Source organism: Mastomys coucha, unplaced genomic scaffold, assembly GCF_008632895.1.
Source record: "Mastomys coucha isolate ucsf_1 unplaced genomic scaffold, UCSF_Mcou_1 pScaffold5, whole genome shotgun sequence".
NCBI classification, from domain to species: Eukaryota; Metazoa; Chordata; class Mammalia; order Rodentia; family Muridae; genus Mastomys; species Mastomys coucha.
Genome location: NW_022196911.1, coordinates 40,521,716 through 40,534,706, shown reverse-complemented (window position 1 = coordinate 40,534,706; position 12,991 = coordinate 40,521,716). Strand labels below are relative to the sequence as shown.

At 37.6% G+C, this 12,991-nt stretch overlaps 1 non-coding gene across 1 annotated transcript; it reads right to left on the bottom strand.

Annotated features, from left to right (window-relative positions):
- Positions 1-10,538: 10,538 nt before the first annotated feature.
- Positions 10,539-10,645, bottom strand: LOC116079308. The gene has a single exon (XR_004113881.1). It is a non-coding gene; the product is annotated as a U6 spliceosomal RNA (small nuclear RNA).
- Positions 10,646-12,991: the final 2,346 nt, after the last annotated feature.

Below are 12,991 nucleotides of genomic sequence, written 5' to 3'. Positions count from 1 at the left end.
ACTACCCTGGCAGATTTTCTGCCTGCTGGATCTGTCAATTACTGGGTGTAGGGTGCTGAAGTCTCTAACTACAAGAGGGGATTCATCTATTTCCTTGCCTTTATACCATTCTTTGCTTCATACATTTTGATCTGATGTTGTTAGGCACATGCACATCAGACTCTCTACAGGCCACTGAATTCTCCCCTTTACCCTTCTACAGTATCTTATTTCTCTCATGATCGCGCTTTCCCTGAGTCTTCTGTTTTTGAAATCAATACCAGTTCTCCTCGACATGCTATGGAATATAACTTGAAAACATCTCAGGTGAAAAATAGATTTAGTAGATTTAACATATCAAGAAGCATAGCTTAGCCTAATCCATCTTAAATGTGCTAAGACTGCTAATACCACTCTACACTTGGCAATATATAATTTAATATAAGGTCCATTTTATAATAAAGGATGCATGTCTCATTTAATTGACTAGGGTAAAGAGTGAAAACCAGAATGGATATATGGATATGCTTTCATTTACAGTAAAAACATCGCAAATCTCACCATTATACGTTGGGGAATGTTTAGGTAGTGATCTCTGCTTTTATTTTTTTAACTAGAATTTGTGTGATATATATCTCCTCTATTTTTAAAAATCTTTCTGTCTTCATGTTTATAATGAGTTTTTGCAGGTAATATATTATTTGGTTTTGTTTTATAATCCATGGTGATAGTCTTTGTCTTTTAATTGATATATTTAGAACATTCACATTTAAAGAGACTGTAGATGTAGTTTACTGATACTGATAATGTTTGTAGCTTTTTTGGTCATTGTACCCATTACTTGTTTTATCTACTATGACTTTTCTACATTTTCTGGGTCTTGAACAGTTTGTAATTTCATACCTCCCCCTTAATATAGCCATTATATTTATTTATAAATTCTTAGCTGATATAGTGTCTTATTTGTGTAATCTGAATATTTGAGAAACTTTGGCATGAGGATTATCTCTGGCCAACCAGAGGTACACCATGAGTTCCATAAGGAACTGGGCCACAGAGAGAGACCCTGTTTCAAAAAACTAAAACAAGAGTTAAAAAATTCTTTTTATTATTTTTCTAGAGTTTTCAGTATCTAGATATAATATTTAGGTTTACTTGCATGTAGATATTATACTAGGATTACACATTACACATACAGCACATGTGAATTCACACTATATTGGTTCTTTGCAGCTAGCATCCGTCACTGATCCACAAGCCATAATCTAATATATTGTTGCTGTCATAATTTTGAACATACTATTATATATTAGATGGACCAGTAGTAGAAGAAATAAAGAGATTTTCTTTTCTTTTCTTTATCCCTTCTCAAATGTTCTTCCTTGCTTGTGATTTGGCGTCATACTATTCTTTCATGGTAGAAGAATTTCCTTTAACCTTGCTTGTTTTGTAAAATAGGCTTGACAGTGGTAAACTTTCATTTTCCTAGGAAGGTCTTTCTTTTTCAATAGTAATGATAATTTTTGCTGGACAGTGTATTCTTTCAACATATTGTCTGACTCTTTTCATGTTTGCATACTTTCTTATTTTTCTTGAAGAAAACTCATATCGACCTCTGATCTCCATATGCATATATGCACACAAAGTTCTGCAACTATACACATATATACCAAGATATACAAATACACTTACTCACAAAAGTCAAAAGAGATGAATAAATTCACAGGAAACATTTTGTCAGTCTCCCAGTTTATGGACAATATAATTCACTAGGCCCCATCTGATTTGGGATGCAACTGTATGCTTTTTTTTTCATTACAGTATACATTCTTCTTTTTCCTTTAGTTTTAACTAAAATACAATTGCATTATTACTCCCTCTCACCCTTCCTAAACCTCCTCTGCTCCCTCTGAAATTCATGCTGTCTTTTTTCTTAATATATATATATATATATATATATATATATATGAGTAAATAGATAATTACAATCTGCTGAATCCATTCAATGTTGTTTGTATGTATGATTTCAGGGCTGACCATTTGGTATTGGATAATCAGTTAGAGGGTTATCCCTGCGGAGTTATAAGTCCTCTTCTCTCAGCAACCACTGCTTTCCTATAGCTTTCTAACTAGGGGTCGGAATCCATGAGATTTCTCCTGTCTATGCTGCCTTGTCAGTTGGTGTTGTCAGGTCTTGTTTAAGCAGCCACTTTGTGGAGATTACATGAGTATAGCTTGTCTGTTATCTCTAAAAGATACCATCTCGAAGATAACTTTTGGTCCTCCCTTTTTGAGACATTCCACAAGCTTTGTATATATAAGGGTTTTGTTGCAGATGTATCGATTTGGGTGGGACATCCCATAGATGTTTGTTGTTTGCATTTTGACCAGTTGTAGTTTTCTATAATGATCTATGTATATTGCAAGATGAGGAGTTTCTTTGATGGAAAATAAGGGCTACACTTAGGTGTACACTTGGGTATAAAGGAAAGTATTTAGAATGGAGTTGGGAGCTATATTGCTCTAATAACATGGTGGTTCTAGGTTCTCCTCAAAGATTCATAACCTTCCTTTCCCCAGGTATTTGGCTAGGTTTCTAGTACCAGGAATTATTTCCTTCCTGTTGAATAGGCCATAAGTCCAATTAGAGAGCTGTTGGTTACTTCTAAGATATGGCTACCACTATTGGACCTTTAGGGATATACTACGTTGCAGGTTATTGGGGTTCATAGGCATCATAGTTGGGTAGGACTGTTGGTTGCTTCCCTCCTTTGTCAGCTTGCATGTCCTCTTCTAGTACTATAAAAGCTAGTCTTTGTGGTGGAGACTTTTGAGTTGCAACCAGTTCAATTCTTCCAAGTCCTATGTGTAAAGGACAGAACATAATGGTTTAAGCAATGGAGATTTACTTTCAACTTCTGGGGACAACCAAGGGCAGCAACAATAGCCCATAGTGTTTTGGGAGTGCCTTTGACTTCCCTGACCAACAACTCAAAAGGTAGTTTCTTGTGCCTGTTACTGTTTTATTATTGTTACTAGATAAGCTAGGGCCCTGAGGGGAGGCATTATCACAAATGGCATACGTTCATATAGAACTATATCAGTCTATCTATCTATCTATCTATCTATCTATCTATCTATCTATCTATATCTATTCATCCAATTAAAGGTATTGTATGTAATTTTAGGGAAATGTAAAATAATTTGATTGCTTGTGGCTTTTAAAAACACCTTTGGTGGTATTTATCCACTCCTTTACCTCTTCTTCTGTATTTTCCTTTATCCCTCTTCCCAAGTTCAAGTGTCCCCACCACTCTTCCCATCCCTCCCCTGAGATCATCTGTATCCTGCTATTCTGTTCAATTGAGTGCCCCCACCCCATCCCCTTTGATTTCCGTGGTTTCTTTGGTTAATCCAAGTTTACATTGAAGTGTCTTTTCATTTTCCTTATTCAGAGTTGAAAAGCAAAAGCGACTCTTAGGTTCTAGTGTGCTTTCCAACAGCTTGGAATTGTACCTGGGGTGTGAGCAACAGTAGAGCATCTTGTGCTATGGGTAAGGTGATTGCTGAAGCTATCACATGCTGACATGTGAGCATTATCTGATGCATCATTTATAGAAGCAAAAGGAAGACAGCAATCTTGGGTGGCACAAGGGTGATAAAGCATCCTCTGGTTTATGAATCAGGAGATATGAATCATCTCTTTATAATGGGGAATGTTGTCCATAGACTAAAGGAGTGTGCCATCTTCTTTATATTAAGGAGTTGGGAGTGGTGTGTGTGTGTGTGTGTGTGTGTGTGTGTGTGTGTGTGTATGATTTCATGAGAAGCCCCATCATAAAAAGCCTTCCCATTTTGTTAACAGTAACACATCTTTTCTGGGGCAGGGCAGGAAGTTGCAGATGTATCACACAGTTAATTCAGGTAAGTGGTCAGATCAATGCTTGTTGGTGTATCCCCGCAGGCAACAAATTTGGGGAGAAACTGGCTTGTCCATTTAAAAAGGCAGGGAGTGAAGAATGGCAAGAAAAGTTTTCTTTGTCAATTAAATCTACTTAACATGGTCTAAAAGCATTAAAGATAATAAAATAACAATGCTGTTTCCACAGACCCACTCTTTCTCTACACAAACACCAAAGCATCATTCAATTTTTCATATGAAAGGACTAGTTTTCGAAGGATGGATTCATATTACCGTGGAAAGCTCCCAAGCAAATAAAGGCTCTTTACTGGAAGCAAATAAAGAAAAAAGGATCTGCAGGGGAGAAGGAATAGTGTAATTGCATTAAAATGTAAGCCCAGCAGTTCTGATAGGGGTTCCTGGGAGGAATATCGGTCCTGGCTGAGGGAGATCAGCTGAGATTAGAGTCATGTGACCAGACAGCCATCCCTACAAGTGAGAAGATGGAGACTGCAGACTCCTCTACTTTGAAGTTCTCTTGCAAAGTGGGTTTAAACAGTTTTACCCCAATGTTGGGGTCTTAGGAGCTTTGGTGGTTGGTTATCTAGCAAGAGAGGCAGGAAATTGATTCTGCAAGTCCATAAGTTTTGGATAGAAATTGAGACCCATGTTTCTAATCATTCCCAGAGTTTCTCTGGGGAACTCACCTATTCCCTCTCATTTTGTTATCATCTTGAGAATGACTATACACTAGTATTAATCTCATGTGGTTAGGGGGGTATATTCAAAGCATTCATATGTAGAACCCTTTTATCAAGTCAGTGAACATATCTAGTTAGGAGATATTGGTATGAATAGGTTTGACATGATACCAGTCTCTCACAATCCATGGGACATTGATTCTAGAACACCATTTATATACCAGTGTTACTTAAAGAAAACAGGCTCCCAATTGCATAGAACCTATACATAGAACATATTCTTGTATGTTATAAAATATGACTTATAGTACCCAGTACAATAGAAATGCTATGTAAATAGTTGTACTATTAAATTATTTAAGGGACAGTGACAGGAAAAATGTCTGTAAGGACTGAATACAAATATACCTTTCTCCCAAGTACTTTTCCTCTACAGCTGGTGAGCTTTGTAGATATAGCAAATGTATTCACCAGACTGTATACAATGGTAATAGTGGTTTTAATGCTATCATCTCAGGATTTGAACCTTCAAGATCTCCTTGCTGGCAGTGACTAGCCCTACCAAACAGTTTTCTTCTTGTAGAGTGATTTTTTACACCCCCTATGCTGAGCACTCTGAATATGATCTACATCAGGATACTGAAAGCAAGCATGTGTTCATCTGTCCATTTCTTCATTTGTTTAGCAAATTATGTTTAGATTCCCTATGGACCCTACACTTTGTGAGGAGTCAGGGAATTCTAAAATTCCCTGGTTCTTCCTTTGGGGAAAATTTACAATATGGGTTTATGGATTAGTAAAACATACTAATTGAAATAATCCTTGGTATTGTTCATTTTTGTTTCAATTTGCATTTTCTTTCTATTTTAAACATTTTAACATTAATGTTTATTTACGATTTATGTATCTTCTCTGCCATACTGTGTCATTTCAACCTTGTAATAATTTGCTTCATGGCAAAAAATGTTGATACTGATAAAAACCAAGACACATTTTTCTAAATTGACTATATTTTGTTGTATCTATTGCCTGTTTGCCTGACTCAAGGTCCTACTATACTGTTTGAACAATAACATCGTAGTTTCACCTTCTAAATTTAAGTGCCTAATCTATTTTGAGTGAAAATATGAGGTATAGGTCAAAATTCACTTCATTGCATATGGACAGTATAGTTATTCTTACGCTGTGTGCCATAATAAGACTTTCCTTAATCTACCTTTAGAAGAAATCAGTTGACCCTTGGTGCTGGATAGTTTTATATCAACAAAATTTATAGTTATCTGAAAGGAGGAACCTCAGTTGATAGCATACCTTCATAAGATCAAACTGTAGGGCATTTTCTTAATTAGCAATTGATGGAGTGCTCAATCCATTGTAGGTGGTGCCTTCTCTGGGCTGGTGGTTCTGGATTCTGTGAGAAAGCAGGCTGAGCAAAACCATAGGGAGAAAGCTGGTAAACAGCTCCCTTCATGGCCTCTGCAACAGCTCCTGCCTTCAAGTTCCTGCCCTGTTTGAGTTACTGTCCTTATTTCCTTTGATGATGACCAGTGATATGAAAGTGTAAGTCAAACAAACCCTACCCTCCCTCAGTTGCTTTGGTCATGGTATTTCATCACAGCAATAGTAACCCTAACAAAGACACTATCCCTGTGCTGATTTATTTCTGGGTTCTTTAGGTTGTTCTACTTGTGAGTCCTACAGAACTATGATTACAGGAGTTTATACCTTGATACATCATTCCTTTTAAAATATTTTTTCATGTTTTTGAGATTTCCCCCTTCCCTTTCTCCAACCTCTCCCATGTATTGTTCCTTTGCTCTCCTTCAAATCTATGGCCTCCTTCTCTATAATTGTTCTTACATGTGTGTGTATGTGTGTGTGTGTGTGTGTGTGTGTGTGTGTGTGTGTGTGTGCGTGTGTGTGTATTGCTCTGGTTTTGTCTTGATAATGTTTCTTATTCTGAGGGTTATTTCATCTGATATTCATAAGCTATTGAAATTTTTGTAGTGTTTGTTTAGTGCATCTTTCTTTATCCTTTATTTTTAACCTGTCTATGGTTTTATATTAAAATTGGCTTCTTATAGAAAGAATTCATTGAGTTTTAAAAATTTAATATGGTATCTGTCTTGGTTTCCTTTCTTATTGTGATAAAGGTTTATTTGACTCACAGTTTCAGGTTACAGTTGGTGCTGACTAGATTTGTGTCAAGTTGACACAGACTAGAGTTAATGGCAAAAAATTCACCAGATTGGCCTCTAGGAAAGGCAGAGGTATATCTTCTCAATTGATTGGTATTGGAGGGCTATGCTCAGAGTGGGCAGTGGCATTTCTGGGCTGGTGGTCTTGGGTTCTATAAGAAGGCAGGCAGAACAAGCCATGAAGGAACAAGGCAGTAAGCAACCCCCTTCACAGCCTCTGCTTCAGTTCCTCCTTCCAGATTCCAGCCTCAAGCTCTTCCCCTGACTTCACTGGACCATGGACTACATGAAGTAAGATGAAATAACTCCTCCTCAAGTTGCTTTTGGTCATAGTGTTTGGTCACAACAATGAAACCCTAACTAAAACACAGTCTATCATTTTAGGGGACTTAAGACAGCAAGAGACTGAATCAGGTAGTCACATTATATCCGTTGTCAAGAGCAGAGAACAATGAATTAATCTATTTATGCTAATATTCAGCTTGCTTTCTTCATTTTTGTGTAGTCCAAATCCCATTCCTAGGAAATGGTACCACCTTCAGTGGGCAGGTTTTCCTCTTTAATTTACTCAAATAATGAAATCACTTATAGGCATGCCTACAGATCAACATAATAAAGATAGTTCTTCATTCAGATTTCCTTCCTAGGTGGTTCAAGTTTGTGTCAAGTTCATGGGAAAAATTAATCTTCACAGTATCTCTGGTTTTGTTGTTGTTGTTGTGGGTTTTTTTTTTTTTTTTGTCTTCATTGCTGAAAATCAAACCCAGGGCCTTTCACATGCTGTACAAGTGCTTTACCATTTAGATACCACACAAAGCCTCTTATTTATCTTATTTATCAGATGTTACATAATTAAAGAGAGTTAAACATAAATCATATCAACAGAGATATGTTTCTTTCTTTTTTTGCAAAAGTAGCAAGATAACAGTTTCAGTTGGGGGAGTGCCTCCATGAGATCCAGCTGCGGGGCATTTTCTCAATTGCCCCTTGTGGGTGGTGCCATCCCTGGGCTGGAGGTCTTGGGTTCTATAAGAGAGCAGGCTGAGCAAGCCAGGAGAAACAAGCCAGTAAAGAACATCCCTCCAAGGCCTCTGCATCAGCTCCTGCTTCATGACCTGCTTGAGTTCCAGTCCTGACTTCCTCTGGTGATGAACAGCCATGTGGAAGTGTAAGCTGAATAAAACCTTTCCTCCCCAACTTGCTTCTTGGTCATGATGTTTGTGCAGGAATAGAAACCATGACTAAGACAATAACCTTATTTAAAGTGAAGCAATATTGGATCAGAGAGGGATATACTATCAAGATTGACCCTCATATGATGAGGGTACTCAAGGGCCCTAAGTTATAGTTCAGGATTTCTTTCTTTCTCCCATTTTTATTAGTTCTTAGAAAATGTGAAGTATTTTGATCACAATTGATCATATTCACCTCCAGTTTTCTCCCAGATCCATCCCCTATTTGCTACCAGTTCAGCTCAAAAGAACTGCCCATAGACTCTTACATGTATGGCCTTCTACTGGAACCTGGTTGACAGGCTAGGGTCCACACCCTTCAAAAAACTGACCCTCCCTCTCTCGACAGCTATCAGTTGAAAACTGTTCCTCATCTATGGGTGAGACTTCATGCCTACTTTCCCACTCAGTACTGGAATTTTATCTCACTTGAGGTTGGGTAGGTCTTGTGCATTATATCACAACTTCTGTGAGTTCCTATGTACAACTGTGACAAGAAAACACTATTTTGTTGTAGTCAACTACTGCCTCTGGCTCTTACAATCTTTCTATTACTTCTTCCTTGAAGATCCCTGAATTTTCGAGGAGAGACAGTGATATAGATGTCCCATATAGAGCTGAGAATTCACCAGTCTCTATTCTCTTCCTTAACCAACTTAATCAGTTGATGGTTTCAGTGTTAATATTCATCTACTGGGGAAAAAAAACCAAAAAACAAAACTCCTCTGATAAGGATAGAGGTGTGCCAGTCTATGTGCATAGCTAAGTCATTAAGAGTTAAGTTAGCACTAGGTTCATTTGGAACGATGAACATAATAATAGTATGTTAGCAGGAGGTTCTCCCCAGGGAGATGTGTCTATGGGGTATGCATATATCCTGGTACTTGTGAGGAGCTCAAAAGACAACTTTGAGGGGTCAATGCTCTACATTCACTTTTAAGTAAGATCCTGGGGTTGAACCCAGGTCTTCAGGCTTCCCTGCTGAGCCATCTCAGCACCCTCCCCTTACTCTTTAAGGATTTGTACTCATAATTCCCATATTGGCTTCAAATTTGTGCACAGCTGAGGATGGCCTCAATCTTGTGATCCTCCCGCTTTCTGCAAGGTAAATATCATCATCTTTAACTTGTCTGTGCTGAGGACCAAATTTGGAGTCTACATGCTAGACTACGTACTAGAAAGGCATTCTCCCAAATGAGTTACATCTCCAGCCTCTCTGTCCTTTGTTTACTACATTTTAAACATTAAGTGCTCGGGTGAAGTTTTGTTTGCTTACTTTTTTTTTTTTTATTTTTAGTCTTTTTTTTCATCCACTTAAAAAAGGTTTTTTAACCTTTTTTAACCTTCCTGCTTCCAAGTATGGTCCCCTTAAACTCATGCCTGATGTCTTACAGCTCTAAGAATACTGATGCTTTCAGTCACTCTCATTCCCTTTTTGTGTGTGTGTGTGTCTGTGCAGGTCTCTATTCATGGCCATTGATTCTGTCATCAGCTATATTGAGTTTGTTTTGAGTCTACTGAAGATTTTCCTCATTGATGCTACTAGATTTTCCTGTATAGCATCATTGCTTGATTCTTGCATCGAGTTCCCATCTCTTTACTGAAGCTATTCTTCTGATCATTTATATTACTCACCTTTTCCTTTAAAACTTCAAGTCACAACAATATTAACTAACTAGCACCCTCAGAGCTCCCAGGGTCTCAACCACCAACCAAGGACTGCACATGGTGGGTCTGATTGTTCTGGCAGCACGTGTATAGTAGAGGATTGCAAATTTGATCATCAATAGGAGGAGAGGACCTCAGCCCTGTGAAGGTTCTGTGCCCCAGTGTAGGGGAATGCCAGGGCCAATAAGTGGGAGAGGGTGGGGTGGCAGGCATGGGGAGAGGGGAGGCAACAGGGGTTTGTTCTTGTTGTTTTTGTTTGTTTGTTTGTTTTTTGGAGGAGAAACTGGGAAAGGAGAAATTTACATGTAAATAAAGAAAATATCTAATTAAAAAAAAAACTTCAAGTCACCATAGTAGGTTAACTAATTCAACCTTGTATAAAGGTAAAGAAACAATGATGAAGTCATGGAAAAACTGAAACAATACATGTAAAAAGACAAAGTTACAGCCTAGAATTTACCTTAAATTGGGTTGGCAAGAAGACTGTAGAATGATACCTTTGTAGCATTGTTAAACAGTGGTGGGAAAAAGAGATGTTTGTTATCTCACAATTTTATGTCTACAAAAAGAATGGTGTTTCTTTAAACATTTTTGTCAGGTAATTCGGACACCAATGCAGTTTTTAAATCTGGTGATAGTTGTTGTCTGAACATGATTGTTTTTTCTTCTTGTGTATTTGTGTAGCAGTAGAGATTGAACCAAGTAGACTTTATAATTGGAGAAAGTAAAGTGTTTTCTTGGGCTGCATACAAGGCTGGGAGCTTGAGTTAAATTAGGCTGAGCTGAGATTTGCTGTTGTTGTTGCTGCTACAATTCTTTCTTTCTTTCTTTCTTTCTTTCTTTCTTTCTTTCTTTCTTTTAAAATATGGAACACTTCAGGAATTTGGGTGTCATCCTTGTGCAGGGGCCATGCTAATCTTCTCTGTATCATTCCAATTTTAGTATATGTGCTGCCGAAGTGAGCACTACAATTATTTCTGTAGTCAGAGAAACATAGGTTTCTAATTCCTATAGGTATACCCAAGAAACTCAGAAACAATTTCTCAGTGTTAGGACTTGTTTTTCTGTGTGTCCCTAAAGCTTTTCCAAAAACAATCATGTTTTCCTCTCCAAGATCCTCTGTGTTGTTTGTGTTGTGTTGTGTGTTAGCAGGAGTTTTAGCTGGGCAATAGATGGACATGGGAGAGATGATTGCTCATCTTTTGATTAATCTTCACCCATAAAGAACTGAGTTCCAGGAATTTAGCTATATGGGCTTTGGCTTCTGTCCCCTGGGAAGGTAGGCACTTGCTCTCCCTCATTCCTTGTTGGATCTTAGATCTGAAGCTAGAACTTTCTACTTTTCCAACAGTTGTAATAGAATGTATAAATTTGAAAGTTAACATAGCCTTCTATTGTTATTGTTTGAAGAATAGAGGCCACATTTCTAAAGAATCCAAAATCATAACACGCATGAGACAGGAATAATAGCTACAAGAATAAGAATCTCCAGTTCATTCAAGTGTGCTCACTGCAAAAATAACATGGCATGTGCATATATGTAGTTTTTGACTTTGAAATCTCCCAACTCTTCCTTATCCACCCAATGCTTTGTTAGTTTCAGCCAAACATAAATTACTGCTTTAATTTATGAATTTTCAGAGACCAATCTCAAAACACTTTTCTGTATTGTCAAGAACATGCGTACTGCTGCATATGATTAGAACAGGTCATCTGCAATATAGTCATGAGTAATCACAGTCGCAACAGTGTCATAGGAAGTAAAGTTTCTATGACCCTGAACTGGTTTAACCATTCACCTGGGGTTCAAGATCCTTCTTATACTTCCCATGTTTCTTCCACAAATAGAAGATCCAACTCTTCCTGAGGGAATACTGATCTTGCTTTAACTAATTTCAGGTGAAACTGAAGAAGTCCTCCCTGTGATTTCCTCCACAGGCTTCATATGTTCTGTTAGGCCACACAGGAAGTATCTCAACATGATAAGGGATGACCTCTTACATACACTTCTACATAGTCTTTGCTAGTCATCTGACATCATCTTTGGACTTAGCCTGTTGTTAATTTTTACATGGACTTTTGCTTCTTGCTTTGGACTGAATAACATTTTAGAAGCAAAGATCAAACAGAACATTTTGGATTATGCCCATCCAAGAGACTGTCTAGAACTGGTCTATCTGGAGAACCTGAAGATGAACAAATCACAGGGAAGGTGTCCCTTTCCCTCTTTAAGCAGAATTGGTGACTCATCTCACCCAGAGAACATTCAGGTCTAAGAAAGCAAATCAGTGTCTATACTCTTCCACAGTATGAGGGCAAATAGAATCATTTTCTAGGCATAGTAAAAACTCATTAGCATAGTATCATGGCAAATAAGAAGTATATTTCAAGAAGAAATTGTTTAGAGAGGAATCAAAATTATTTCCTCTCACTAGTGTTGTGGTTTTGGACAAATCCTTTAATCTCTAGAAATACTAGTACCTTCTGTGAATGTAAGATGATTACAGAAGATACGCTCTAGGTTACTATAACATTAAGTGTGATAAGGCATGAGTCATCATTAACAAGCATTATTAATTACATTACAATTTTATGAGAACATTTAAAAGATACCATGTGTTCATGGCCACAGAGATAGCTTAGAAGTTAAGAATTTATATTGCTCTTGCAGTGGCTCGAGTTTGATTCTGAGCATCTATGTCAGGCAGCGTTCACTTGCCTATAACTCCATCCAGCTCTAGATGATTTCACTCCTTTGCTAGCCTCCATGGTGACCATTGCTCTGAATTGTCAAGAACATGTGTACTGCCGCATACATAGAACAGGCCACCTGCAATATACCCCATGAGTAATCACAGCCACAGCAGTGGAGAAGGGACGTTTCTACTACCCTGACTGAACCAGTCTAACCATTCACCTGGGGATCAAGATCCTTCTTACACTGCCTGTGCTTCTCTGCATCCACTAGTAGAAGTCTCCTGAACTTAACTACATATACAGACACATACCTATAACTAAAACGATGAAAACAATCTTAAAATAATAAATAAGGTACCATTGATTAATTTCATAAAGAAGACAACACAAATATTTTTCAGTAATATAATAATAATTAAAAGATTATCTAAGCTGAGAAGTAGCTAGCCGTGGGGGTATACAACTTAATCCTAACTAAGAATTCAGAACCAACCTGTACTATACGCGGAATAACAGGACAGTCAGATCTGCATAATAGGACACAGTTTAAAACCAGGCAAACAAACAAATAATTAAAAAAGCCCAAACAACAACAAAATGTTGGATGCAAATTCA